General features: G+C 45.2%; 1 protein-coding gene across 1 annotated transcript in view; it reads right to left on the bottom strand.

The window, feature by feature from the left end:
- LOC147727226 (annexin A1-like) overlaps positions 1-11,821 on the bottom strand; it is a 158,847-nt gene extending 147,026 nt beyond the window's left edge. Inside the window, exon 1 of the mRNA XM_086961275.1 lies at positions 11,637-11,821. The gene's annotated coding sequence lies outside the window, so the exon portion shown is untranslated. The remainder of the gene's footprint in view (positions 1-11,636) is intronic.
- Positions 11,822-13,051: the final 1,230 nt, after the last annotated feature.

The raw sequence follows: 13,051 nt of genomic DNA, 5'->3' as shown, positions 1-13,051 counted from the left end.
AAATCACAATTTGAGAATCGCAATTCCAAGGGTGCCAGGATGTCCAGAGGACACCTGTTGCACCCCTGGGATGTGCCTGTAAGTACATGTGGCGCACAGACATGCCCTAAGGGCATGTCTGTGCGCCACATGGTACTTTGAATTTAAAAAAAAAAATCATTTTGAAAGAAAATCGCAAAATACCATGTACTTGGAGTAGGTGGTATTTTGCGATTCCTTAAGCCCAAATCGCCAAATTAAGGGCACCCCTACATAGCATTTTAGGAATCGCAAAATTGTGATTCCTTAAATGCTTGAGCAAAATAAGGAACCGCAATTTTTGCGATTCATTATTTTGCTAAGTGGCACCTACATAGCAAATCGCCGTTTCGTGCGAATTCCGGCGTTTGCGATTCGCAAACGCCTACCTACATATGCCCCATGATGAGGTCATGCCTACCTATAGCAAAATATTGGCCCTCTATTTTCTTGACGTTAACTGCAGTGCTGGAAAGGTCCATTGATTGCTCTCCTTGGGTGGCCCTGTTGGGCATCTTAGACGATGTTGGGGGATCTTGTGGAGAAAGCACCCTGGTAGGCCTTTCGCACATGGTGGCCAAGCGTGATATTGCTTGCAAATGGAAACCCCCATCCCCACCATCTTTTGTGGAGTGGAGCTCAGCAGTGGATTTGTGAGTGAAGATGGACGAACCCATCTACAGAGCCCGTGGCTGCCCTAGAAAGCATCTGAACATTTGGGGGAAGTTGTGGGCTTATCAAGACCTGCCTGATGTCTGACATGTTATGGCCCACTGTTCTTCCTCTTTCATTGCCAACTATCTCTGTCTTGGATATACTATGTTTCGTACTGTTTACTGTCCATTGCATGTGCTGTAAAACCAATACAAATGTTGTTTATGAATAGAAAAATAAAGCTGACACTGGGAAGAAAGCCAGTGACTAACAGGAAATGACATGTTCACACACTTCATTTATAGTGCTGTAGTATGTATGACCCAAATTTTAATTGACAGTCCAGCTACCCAATGACAAAGAATACTGACCCAAACTCCGTTTTTTCGATGTATTTAATTGTGCCTTACTGGGTTTTTTTTTCCAGAACATTTCAGGCCTTTAAACAGTTGACGCGATTGCTTGGCCAGACCGAAAAAAGAAGCATGACAGTTTGAAAGTTTGAAAACGTTTGAAAGTGGTGCATGGAGCAGCTATTTCTGATGCAGCTTTGCACACAATGCTTGAGATGGAACACCAATAATTACCACCTGCAGACCGCACGTCTCAAATTCTGGCACCAACTCCTCAACAGCCATGATTAATACATAACAAATCACTTATGTGTAGCAATTAATTGTTATGTTTAAATACTTGATTACAAGCTAAAAGTGCATCCAATTAGAATTAGAAGTGCATGACTAATCTGAGAAGGCGCAGGATGCGGAAATACGAGTGGCATTTTTTCTTGCAGCCACTATGTCTTTGGTGGGCTGCTGAATGTCTGACAAGTTTGCATTTATGTTTCTCGAAAGGGCCTTGTGGTGAGAAAAAAATGTTGATGGTCTTTTAATGCACAAACTATAGTGCCCTTTTATTTGCAATAGTGCCACGAGATGCTTTTGAAGAAGAAAGTGCCATTAGAATAGAGTTAAATCGACAGTCAGTCACACTGTGATACTTTGGGAAACGTTCAGTTCTGGAGTAGAAGGGAAGCTGCAGTGTACAACCGGGGTGCATTGTCAGAGCAGAGTGTGGGTCTCAAAAGCAGTTACACCCGATGGAACTGCAAAAAACGAGTTTGGAGTGTTAAGTATAGGGTGAAATATCAAAACACACCATAGGGTCGAAACGTCGACGCTTTTCTTGGGGTCCAGCACAGCCAGGATTCCAACGAGAAAAATTGGAAAGGTTGGTTAAAAATTGCTAGCTGGCCACTGAAACTCCTGTATATATTTGTATATATGATATTGTCTACACTGTATATATCTTTCACCCTTTTGAGCACTAAAAACACAATTGTCACTAAACTGCACTTTGCCACATTTGCTGACAGTCTACCCATGTATTGTATAATATCATTGAATGACTCAATTCTGATAAAGTGATACAGTGCAGCCAATCAGACGATCTTATGATTTATTTGTTCTGCATTTATTTTGAAAAATAATGTGTATATGAGAGCATCCGTCCTAGAGTGCATTTCATATGCATGTGGAGAAGTGTGGCTCACTGGTTAGAGGAGGCAGACCTGGAAGCAGAGGTCAGCCCGGGACCAGGGTTCAATTCCCGGCTCGGCGGGTTCTTGAGTCCTAAAATGTCCATGGACTCGACAATTCTCGCTCTGGTGCCTACTTGATTCACGGGTTCACACTCTGCGACTCTGAGCAATAGCTTGCTTAATCTCCACAAAGGCCCTTCGCGGCGGGATGCCTGGCTTTCACCTTGCGGATACCCTGCCGGGGTTATCTCACAGGGGAATACCAGGACGGGTTTCCTAAGCAAGCGCTTAGAAACCGCTTGGTGATTTGCGCTATATAAATTCCTGTACATTTACATAGCAGTACCAAAAGTAATTTTGTTTTACCCAACAGAAACATTTTCTTGTTTAATCATACAGACAGAAGCAGGCAGCAGACACCAAAAGCAGCACAACCATGCCCTCAAATATATATTGTAAAATAAATAGCTAGATGCATAGTTGTGTTTCTGTTTGTCAAAAATAGGGTTAATCACACAGTACATGTGGTATTTGTTTATGTTGTAGTTTTCTGCAGCACCATATGTAGACGTGAGATTGGTTTGCGTGCTGGTTGTGTAATCTATTACAGCAAACAAATGATGGACGGAATGCTGACAGTGCAAACATTCTCCCCAGTCAAAAGATCTGGGTTAAATCCATCGTTCTTTTGCCCACTATGCCTCCTCAGTTTGGACCCAGCCATGTGCACATCAGTCTTGACCCTGTGCCTCATGGGAATAGTCCAGAACGAACTGTCAGGCTAGGTCTTCCCTGGACCGGAAACAAGCATCCTGGGACCGGTTTCAGGGTATGTCACCCTTCTACAGCAAGACTAACTCGAATCCAGTGGCAAAGTGAGCAAGGAACCCAATTCTGGGCATACCCATCCCTCTTAGTGCAAAAAGTGTTACAGCAAACAAAAGATGGACGGAATACTGACAATGCAAACATTCTTCCCCAGTCAAAAGATCGGGGTTAAATCCATCGTTCTTTTGCTCACTACGCCACCCCAGTTTGGACCCAGCTATATGCAGTCGTGGGTCCCTAGCTCACTGGTGGTGTGGAGTGCAAAAAAACGATGGATTTAGGTCCAGATCTCTGTACTGGGGTGAATGTATGACATTGTTCTGCATTCTGTCCATCAACTGTGGTTTTTGCATTTCCCTTGCTCACTGTGCCACTGGATTCAAGCTAGCCTGCTCTTCCGCACCGCCCTGCTCCCTCATGCAAGCTGCCGCTGCAGGAGGACAAAATAAAATGATAATAGCATTGTTTTTATCCTTTTAATTTTCTATTTTATTTTCCTCCTTGAAGGCAATGGGGCGACGCTCCTCTGCCTTAGCGGAGGAGCCACCACAGTCCATGCACCACATGTGCCACAAAAGAAGTTCATTGGTCAACCCTGGTTGCGTTTGTTTCATTCAATGGGCTCTCTGCATTGTGGTAAGAAGCCACTCACGTAATCGAATCTGGGAGTCTACTTAGAAGTTTACTGTTCTTATATGCAAGAACCACACTTTCTTTCCCAAACATTTCTTGAGGACGACCATTAGTCACACATTACTGTAAAATGACCAAAGATAATGGTCCAGTGGATATTGCTAAGTCGCCTTTATTCATTTAGAAATTTTTTTTTTTGTTGTGATCTGTTTTCTTCAAACTAAGCCAATTAAAAATAGAACCGCTTATTTGGCAGCAGTCCTGCCCCAGTGAGTAAGCAAAGTCTGGTAGTTCATCTTTGCCAGAAGGAAAGAATAAAGTGAAGCATGACTGTACCACAGGCGATGACGTGGCTCAGTGCATGCCTGGTATCCCTGCTTCTGCATATCATTTCTCAAAGCCTCCCATTGTAGTCTGCTACAAACACTCTGTGTCCTAACAGTGCCTGTCTATGAAGAGAACCTCCCAGCAGCAAGATAACGTTTTTTCACCACCCCTAAGATTATATTGCTTGCCATGTTAATAGTATTGAACAGCAAATCCACAATGATCTGCAGGCATGGAAATCTGATTTATCAGAAAACACAGTAGCTGTCAGTCTGCCACGGAACGGGACTTCTGAAAACAAGTTCATTAAGCCAATTTCCGAAGTAGTTCTTTAAAAATAATACACACGAAATTTTGCTCAAGTCCTGTCTTAGCAGATGTAGACAGCACTGGAGTTAGTAGTAAAAAACACCAAAGCGAGGCAACAGCCTGGTTATATGCAGTTTATTCTACACTCACCTTTCAGTGGTGTCTGTAATTTGTGAGTTTGGAAAAAATGCATATATATTGTGGAGCATTAACTCTCTCTTATGCATCTTTCTATAATTACCAGCTGCATAGGTGGCTCCTGAGGTATCTCCATCTTGTTAGGGTCCAACAACCTGCGTAAGCATATACAAATAGTACAGTTTGTCCTGGGATTCTTCAGTGTCTTACTGTCATGGCCGGTATTTTTATAAGGTGAAAAAATGCGCCACCTAGTGGAAATGTCAAGTTACTACAAAAGGCTTGAAACAATGCCTTTTTGAAATGTGTTAGAAGAATTCAAATTGGCAAAGCACCCTTCTTCCAAGATGACTGAACATGGTGCTATTCCGAGCAGAGTTCCAGACTCTGTTGTTGATGTGCAACAATTTTACATCAGACCCATCACAAACTATCACCGAATAATCTTCCGGAAAGTCTCAGCTGCAGGTTTATTACCGAAAATGTTCAACAAGTGTAACTTGCAAATTAAGCTTGCCGTGCACTCTTTGTAATTTTGTATTGCAGAAGAGCATTACACGCTTACTTCTATCCCCCGGTGTAGTAGTAGTACTCTTTACATGAGCCTAAAGTCTGTGCTGGGGCTATCGTCTTGGTGGGTGGGGGGGCTCCTATTTACAAAGCAACTGCAAGAATCCCATTAGCAAACTCAGTGTGCCCTGGGATGCATGCAGCAAGTCCCTCATCACTAGAGGACACCAAGAACCACCCGAGACGGACTGGAGGATTTGATGCGCCACAGACACTGTGGTGGTCCTTTTGGTCCCACGGAGGGTCCAGCCAATGATAGCGTCCTACTCCTTGAGCAGGAAGGAGTATTGTTCACTTCCTAAGTGCAGTCTTGGCGTCCACAGCCAAACCCTTGTTATTACAGGTAATTATGGTCCTGCTACGGAATGTGTGCCTTTCCACCTACACCTGTAATTTACGGAGACTAGGGCCAGAATTATGGTACGTGCAATCAGGGACGGAATTCAACTTTAAGGGGGGGGGGGGGGGCGTCATGTCCCCTTTGAAAGGCTGTGGTTCACTTCAGCATACTCTCATAGTCCAGCTTAAGTGTCTATGCACTGTCAAAGTGAGCATGAGCAGGGCGATGCGTCGCACTCTTCACTTTATAATGACACTCACAGACCTGGTTGCATTCAACTTTATTGGTTGAGGTGCCTATTTACGCTAACAAGGGCGGGGTCTGACTTTTTGGAACATGTCCGACGGGGTTATTGATAGGCCCGGTTCTAGCGGGTGGGCCAGGTGGGCCAGGACCACCCAAAAATGACCTTTGGCCCTGCCATTCGGCAGAAGAGGCCACGAGGATGTCCAAACATTGGGATGCCGTTTCACTGTGAATACATTAATTATCAATCTGGGGTAGCATTTAAGAAAATGCTGGCTATTTGTTGTAGTTTTAAGAGTGTGCCCAGGCATGGACATGATACTAAATAGTCTTTTCTCTTGCTTTCAGTTATCTCCCATGTATATCCTCTGCACCATGTAAATATAATTTTCAATAAAAAATTACTGAAATTAAAAAAAAATAAAAAAAATAAAAGAACTATGAATACAAGTGTATGTATACATTTGTACCATGACTTTTCCGTCTGTTTTTACTATATTTAATAGTCCGGTATCTTTGCAGTTCTAGAATCCATTTAAAAGTGTTTTCCATTCATATTTGCTGTTTGAATTCGGTACAGATAAGGGCTAAAAATTCTTGCTTTAGGTGGTTTTGGTAATTTTTGTACCAGCTGGGACATTAAAATACCAGTGGTGCTAATACTGTTCTAAGTATGCACTGTAAAAGGGGAAAAAAGGCTGACTTTGGGTGATTTTCTCTGTTTTTTACACTGGCTGAGAAATTCAAATATTCATGTTGGAAGAGAGCAACAATGTCAAGTCAAAGGCAAGCTGCAGTTAGGTGGTGTGTATGGCGGATTGGGGACAGGGTGTTTCCTGCCAATAATGCAGCAGGTGCAGTGGCACCAGAGCCCAGACCTGTGAGCGTCCTTTTGCAGCTCAATTATCTAACATAACGTGTATTTGTAAAATTCACGTTCAGCCAAGGGTATCTTGGCACTGAATAACAGATGTTTATAGTTACCCAACTCAAGGGTACTATATTTCTTGACTTCAGAAGGATGAAAGGCTGGCCATGAACCTGTGACCATGAGGCCTCTACAGTGGATGCATTAGTCCAACAGACCCGGCTGTTTCTGTGTGTAGATTCTGAAGGTGTTTATATATTTTAGTCTGTGTATGATGCACACAGTAATATACTGTAGGATGTGACATACATTATAATATTCCCCTAGTGGCAGTGCATGCCTCATTGCATAAGCAGCCACAAGGGAATCATAAATGTCCGAGCAGTATTTAACACCTTCCATGCTCATGACGAGCTGAGCTCGTCATGAGGCACGGTGCTCTGGTACTCATGACGAGCTCAGCTCGTCATGAGCCGTGGAACGCTCCCATGCAGGGATAATTCCCCTGCTGTGCTGAGCGTTCCACAGGAACCGGTGCACCTGTGACGACCTGAACTCGGAGGAGCACCGGTGCGCCGTGCCTCATGACAAGCTGAGCTCGTCATGAGCATGCGGGCGCTGTGCACGCCCCCCTCCCCCCCAGCACAGAGGGGGAATTACCCCCCGCAGCGAAGGGGCTAAGAATAAATGTGGAATTATCCTCTTGAGGTGAACACATAATTTTTCATGTAAAACTAAGAAAAACGATTAAGGATCTCCTTTCATATGACATCAGCACCCGACCCGAATACAAGTGGTATCTAAAACAGACATTTTCAACATTTTTTATTGTATTAGTCCTGTTTTATTATGGCTTTTATTATAACTTCAGTCATGTCAATTATTGTGGTTTTATAAGGGTAAGGTCATGTGACGTCACTTCGCAGGAAGATTGAGGGTCAAAGGACATATGATGTCACTTCTTGTGATGTCATTAAGGTCAAGGATGGGTGATGTTATTTCTACTACCCCTGGCATTTTGGTGAATCGATGTCTATGTGTAACTATAGGGCTTGTAGGTCTACCTCCAGAATTGTTACCAATTGGGCCCGCATTGGCCCACCCAAACCGACCCTTGGCCCACCCAGATAAAAATTCCTGAAACCGGGCCAGGTTATAGCACCCAAATGCCTTCAGAGACCAACAGACCTGATGTTTTTCTTTCCACAGGTTAGAATCCTGCACACTGCAGGTATTTTGAAACACTGCAATTCACCCACCGTACAGCATGAAGAAAAAAGCCTGCATTTAATATGTATTCTGGGGACTGATATTTCCTTCAGTGAAGCCACGCCCTCTGTCTTCTTATTAGAATTGGAATAATTAGCATAACTAACACTAGCAGTACTTGGGAGTCGAGTGTTTTTAACAACACCACTTTTTAATGTGTCTTATCCTTAGGGCAACACTACACAAACTGTGCACGTCGGCTCCTCAATGGGCAAAGATATGGGAACGCGGTGGGTAGGGCGTTGCCTCTCATGCACGCGCCGACACTAACAAGAGGGCGCCAGCGAGCAGGCCTGGGACACGCGCCAGCGCATCAGAAGGTAAGCACAGGACGAGGCAGCTCTCTCCGAGCTTTCAAGTACCTCCGTTTCCTTCTGGAGTGGTTTAAGCAGGCCAGGCATTCACGATGCAAGTTGAGATATGTAGCGGTTTCAGCTATTATGAAATCGAGATTACACATCACAGAATTCAAATATTTTTTTTTCTAACAGGATGTGCTACTCACTCAAGAAACGGTTAATCTCGAGACCTCTGCTATCTCGTGCCACCCTCTGCAACAACGTAAGGCTAGAAATAAAATGACTGTTTTTACAATGAGACTGTGATAAAAAAAACTTTTTTTCTCCAAAATAGCAACATTTAGCACCTTTCCAACAGCGTACAGGGCCTTCTTCTGGGTTGTAACCATTGTGATTTTTTTTATCAGATCGTTTTTGAATGAAATTGCTTAATGTTTTACCTGCTGTGTTGCGAGTGGAAATGGCGACTCGGGCGAGGTTTAGGCTGACAGAAAAGGGCAAAAGTTGAAAAAGTCTTCAAAAGGTGCAAGGAATCTTTGTGCTCTTCATTTAGCATTTTCCTGGGAGTCCTACTTTAGAAGGGCCGTGACCAAACATGCACAACAAGTCGCAATGTAGTTCTTTTTTGGTTTCAAAAGATAGACATCCTAGGACCCAACAATACTTCCAACACTATACTAGAGCAACATATGCTGCCAGGTTAACTATTTAGGACTTGTACAGTTATCCATCCTTTGACCCCAAGTCACCCCACTTTTCACACCCCACCTAAAAGGGTACTTCCAAAAACAAACTCTGCCCCTGAACACTGTTTTGGCGCTCCCTCTTCTATTCAGAGTGATGTTTCGCATCAGAGCTCTTACCTGCTGAATTGGCCTACACATGGGTGCACATTTACAAAGAATTCCCACAAAGCAGCACAGCAACGTTTGCTGTGCTGCTCTGCTTGAAAGGAAGAGTGCAGCACAGCGCCATAACTACGAAGCGATTGGACCGTTTTTCTCACTCTCACTTTAGGATGCCTTGCACTGTAGAACAAGGGTGTGTGTGTGTGAAGATAAACATAGGTTTTGCCAAGAAGCAAACCCTTCCATTACAAATATTATGCTCTGGCATTCTTTTATACTCATAACTTTTTATATGTGCTGTACAGAACAACACACTTGCAAAGTTATAAAGATTTTGATCAAAGAAAACTATTCACTAATGTTATTTCCGCCTGAGAAGTCATTCGATGTTGGCACAAATCCCTGTCTACCAATGATAGCAGTCAGAGGCGCAACTAGAGCCAAATTTCGGGGTGGGGGCTAAGAAAAAATTCGGGGGGGGGGGCTAAACCTTTAATCAGTAGGCAGAGTGGAGCTGCAGGGGCTCTTAGAAGGGGTGAAACAACTGCAAGGCCTAATAAACATTCAAATGGTCTTTTAAAGACCTGTGAAACGTTCGGGTGCGGCTCTGTGTGTGCCCGGGATCTGTCTCAACCGGGCTGCCACACACGATGGGGGGGGGGGGGGGGGGGGGGGGGAGAAGGGGCTGAAGCCCGGTGAGTTCAATGGGTGTTGTGCGCCTGATAGCAGTAAGGATTTTAGTTAAAACCCATGTGTGGTGCATGGAAACACGCATGCACCACCTATGCAGTGAAGGTTCCTCCGTTATGGTGGATGAGCGTCACCCCCCCCTACTGAATGCATTGATGGGAGGGGCTAGGCCAGCCACAGTGACGCTGCAGCCCCAGGGCGGAGGGGGGAGTGGTGGGCACTGCTAAATATACAGGATGGTTTGGCCGGCCAAACTTTCATGCGTACTTAGCCTGAAAGATTACTACATGAATAAATCTTCTATAACCATCTACAAGACATGTCTAAGCCTCCTACTTCGTTTTAACACCATTCTCCACCTAACAGCTATTCCCAGCATGTGAGCAGCACTGGGATTGGGAGCTTGTAGCCTGCACAGTGTGTGCCAGGTTCCTTACAAGGACGCGAGGGTCGAGAGGAAAGCAGCAGCCCTTGGAGCAGATGAGTGTAATCTTATTCATGTTTTAATTGTCTTTTTTTGTGTTCTCCTCCCCCCGCTCCACCACTTAACAGTATGAGCGAATGCTCCTGCAGCTATGGTATGTCCTCTTGATGTAAACTAGCACAAAGCACTACTTGGTGTAACTTTGGGACTATTTTCCAGTACAAAACATAGTTTGCACTAGAAGGTTAATACCAAAATCAGCACTTTGCACCAGAAAGTGCTGCTAAATTTTGTCCCTGGTGTTCACAGACATCAGCCATCAGTCGCCATCCGACCTGGGCTTCTCCAACCTGCAATTCAGTTCCTCAAAACCTCAGTAGCTTAAAACCCAAGCTTTGTTGGAATCTGTATTCATAAAATATATGTCTTCCTCTCATATTTAAATTGCTGAAAGCGGCCAATCACCTTCAATTAATGAAGCTCCGCCATTACATATGGTGAAAGCCACCTGTTTAAAGATAAAGGAATGGCTGTCTACATTGAAATGGGCGAAGGGAACATTACATTATCTTATCTTGGGCAGCACTGAGAGTTCTTTCAACCCACTGTCTGGCTGTAGAAGAGGGCTCTGAAGCCTGCCCTCTCCGCCTCCTACATATAAAGTACTTCTTATGGGTGGGGCTCACCCTCTCCCTCGTCCACCCTGAACACTCGTCAGTTAGTGCACGGTATGGTCTGCAGGGAGATTGTTTATGTCACTGTATATGATTTTGGGATGTTTTCCTACAGGGCTGTACAAACTAGCATGCCTGGATTTGCTGGGCAGGATTTTTGTACACCGGCCAAGAAAGCAAACACTTTTGCCATCGCACAGAATAGAGCAGAAAACCTGTAGGGCGAGTTTATGGCAGACTAGAAAACGGAACGTAAGTACCAGAGCCGCGCCCTACTCATTGTTAACCCCTCACGAATTGCAAGCATTTTCCAAAATCTTTTAAAAGCGTAAAAGACTTGTTTTGACTGCTGGCTAAACTGATTCTTCCGTGCACCGTGGTTATCTTTGTTTTCTCTGCGTAGCACACCCCTGAGGCGCAGCGATTGATTTCACAGACACCAGACACAATAAAAGTCCATTACAGACACCTTGAACAGTTCCACGTCTACTGCGGAGCAAGGCGTGATGCCTGCCCTCACACGACACGCCTAGTTAGAAGAGCTGGTAGAGCCCACATTTTTTAAAGAACTGAATCATTCGTTTCCAGTGACTCATACTGTAAAATCAGCTTTCGTAGTTTTCCACGAAAGGCAGCCAAAAGAACATAAGAAGAGCCAGTTTCTGTTTTTCCCCCTTTTTCATGTTCTTCGTTTCATTTTGTCCGTTTTAACCAAAATAAGAAACATAGCGTTTAATTGCCAGGGACTGTAATACACTTACAGCAACACTTACAATTTAGTAACGGGACTCGGCTACTCTCCAGTTATATCCCTTCCACGCCCCTCTCCACTTTAAACAAATTAAAGTTCCCTCCAACCCCACCACGCCACGACTAGAAGCACACTACATTAGCAAGCAAGTGTTCAAATGTTTTCGAATGAGAAAAAAGCTAACAGAACAAATGGAAGAAACAAACTTACTGGTTTCGAAAGAAACGACTTCTTCTCTGCACTGGAAAATCGGGAGAAGAAGAGCAGAGCCTTTAGCATGGGAGGTTTATGTAGTCTGCCAGTACCACACCTAGAAACCGAGGAATGTGCTTCTGCATCAGTGATTGGACGCTGGTTGTCAGAAGATTTAAATAAACGCCCCCTCCCTCAGAATCATAGCTGACTTGTAATACTCTGCTAGAATTCTGTCCCTGCCCTCAACATAGAGACTGAGCAAAGAATATGATGTCTGTCGATTCATGCAAAAGGAAACTGACCCAGTGCATCAAACAACGAGTAACATTAAACGATTTCCCACCTCAAGTAGCAGCAGTCAGCTTTTTATTTCTCAGCTGTCTGCATCACATTTTAAACAGATGACAATCATACTATTTTACTTTGCTAGCAGCTATGAATCTAAGCCTTGCATTTAATATGCTGTTTTTGTCAGTATCTCATGCTTAATTCATGATAAGAAAGAAACCCAAGCATAGTAGTTGCATCGGTACACCTCGCCCCCCCCACAACCTTCACCACCCAAATGATACACAGACAAGTAAGTTGGGAATAAGAAGTTGCAGGTTTATTTGTGATACAAATAACAGAGCGGGTTAACCGACAGGCGACCCCCCTAAGCCCCGCAACCCCTTGTTGCAGGGCGCCTGAAGTTGAGCCAATGACGCGGACACAATGGCCCTGGCCAGGTGTCGATCCTGGGAGGCACCAGCCTCCCACCGGTGGACCTATCGTCCACCTGCCCCACCCTCCAGACAAGGGAGAGTCAACTCACACCTTGCCCATCCAGGCGGGGCGTTATTAGCAAACCCCCGGTTGTTCAGGCTTACAACCGCCCTAAGGACTAACGGGGTGCCGTTGAACCAAGTCCCCGAGAAGGGCCCCTCGGCTTAGATATGACTCAGCGCTGTGCATTTGCACTGGGGCTTCAGGTCCTGTTCCTGCGCCTGTCCTGCATGGGGGGGGGGATCGCCTTGTAACACCTCCTGCAACCTAGAAAACATAAATACAACATTAATATTCCCCCCTCACCACTTCCCCCCTTTCAGCGGGTGAGCGGTAGGGAGGGGAGCTGAAAATTGCGGGCCTCGCGTCCGGAGTCGTGGGGTGAGGGAGAGAGCCTAGGGGGGGGCTAACGGGCCTAAGGCTGGCGAGGGACAGCCTTGCGACCGCAGAGGTAGAGGGGCAGCAGCAAAGAGGACGCCGGGAGGGAGGAGCTCACCTATAACCTCCCAGGAAAAAGGGGGGGGTGGCCTGACCTAGCGTGACCCCGCCTCCCCTCCCTCGGGCTGGCCTCGGTTCCCTGCGCCCTACTACGGGGTTTGCCCTCCCATGGGGGTCCCTTGCAGGGACCTCGGGCATCTTTCATAGTAGTTGCATCGGTACACCTC

This window comes from Lissotriton vulgaris, chromosome 3_1 (assembly GCF_964263255.1).
Source record: "Lissotriton vulgaris chromosome 3_1, aLisVul1.2, whole genome shotgun sequence".
Lineage (NCBI taxonomy): Eukaryota > Metazoa > Chordata > Amphibia > Caudata > Salamandridae > Lissotriton > Lissotriton vulgaris.
The sequence above is the reverse complement of the archived record's forward strand: the minus strand, read 5'-3'. Positions and strand labels throughout refer to the sequence as shown.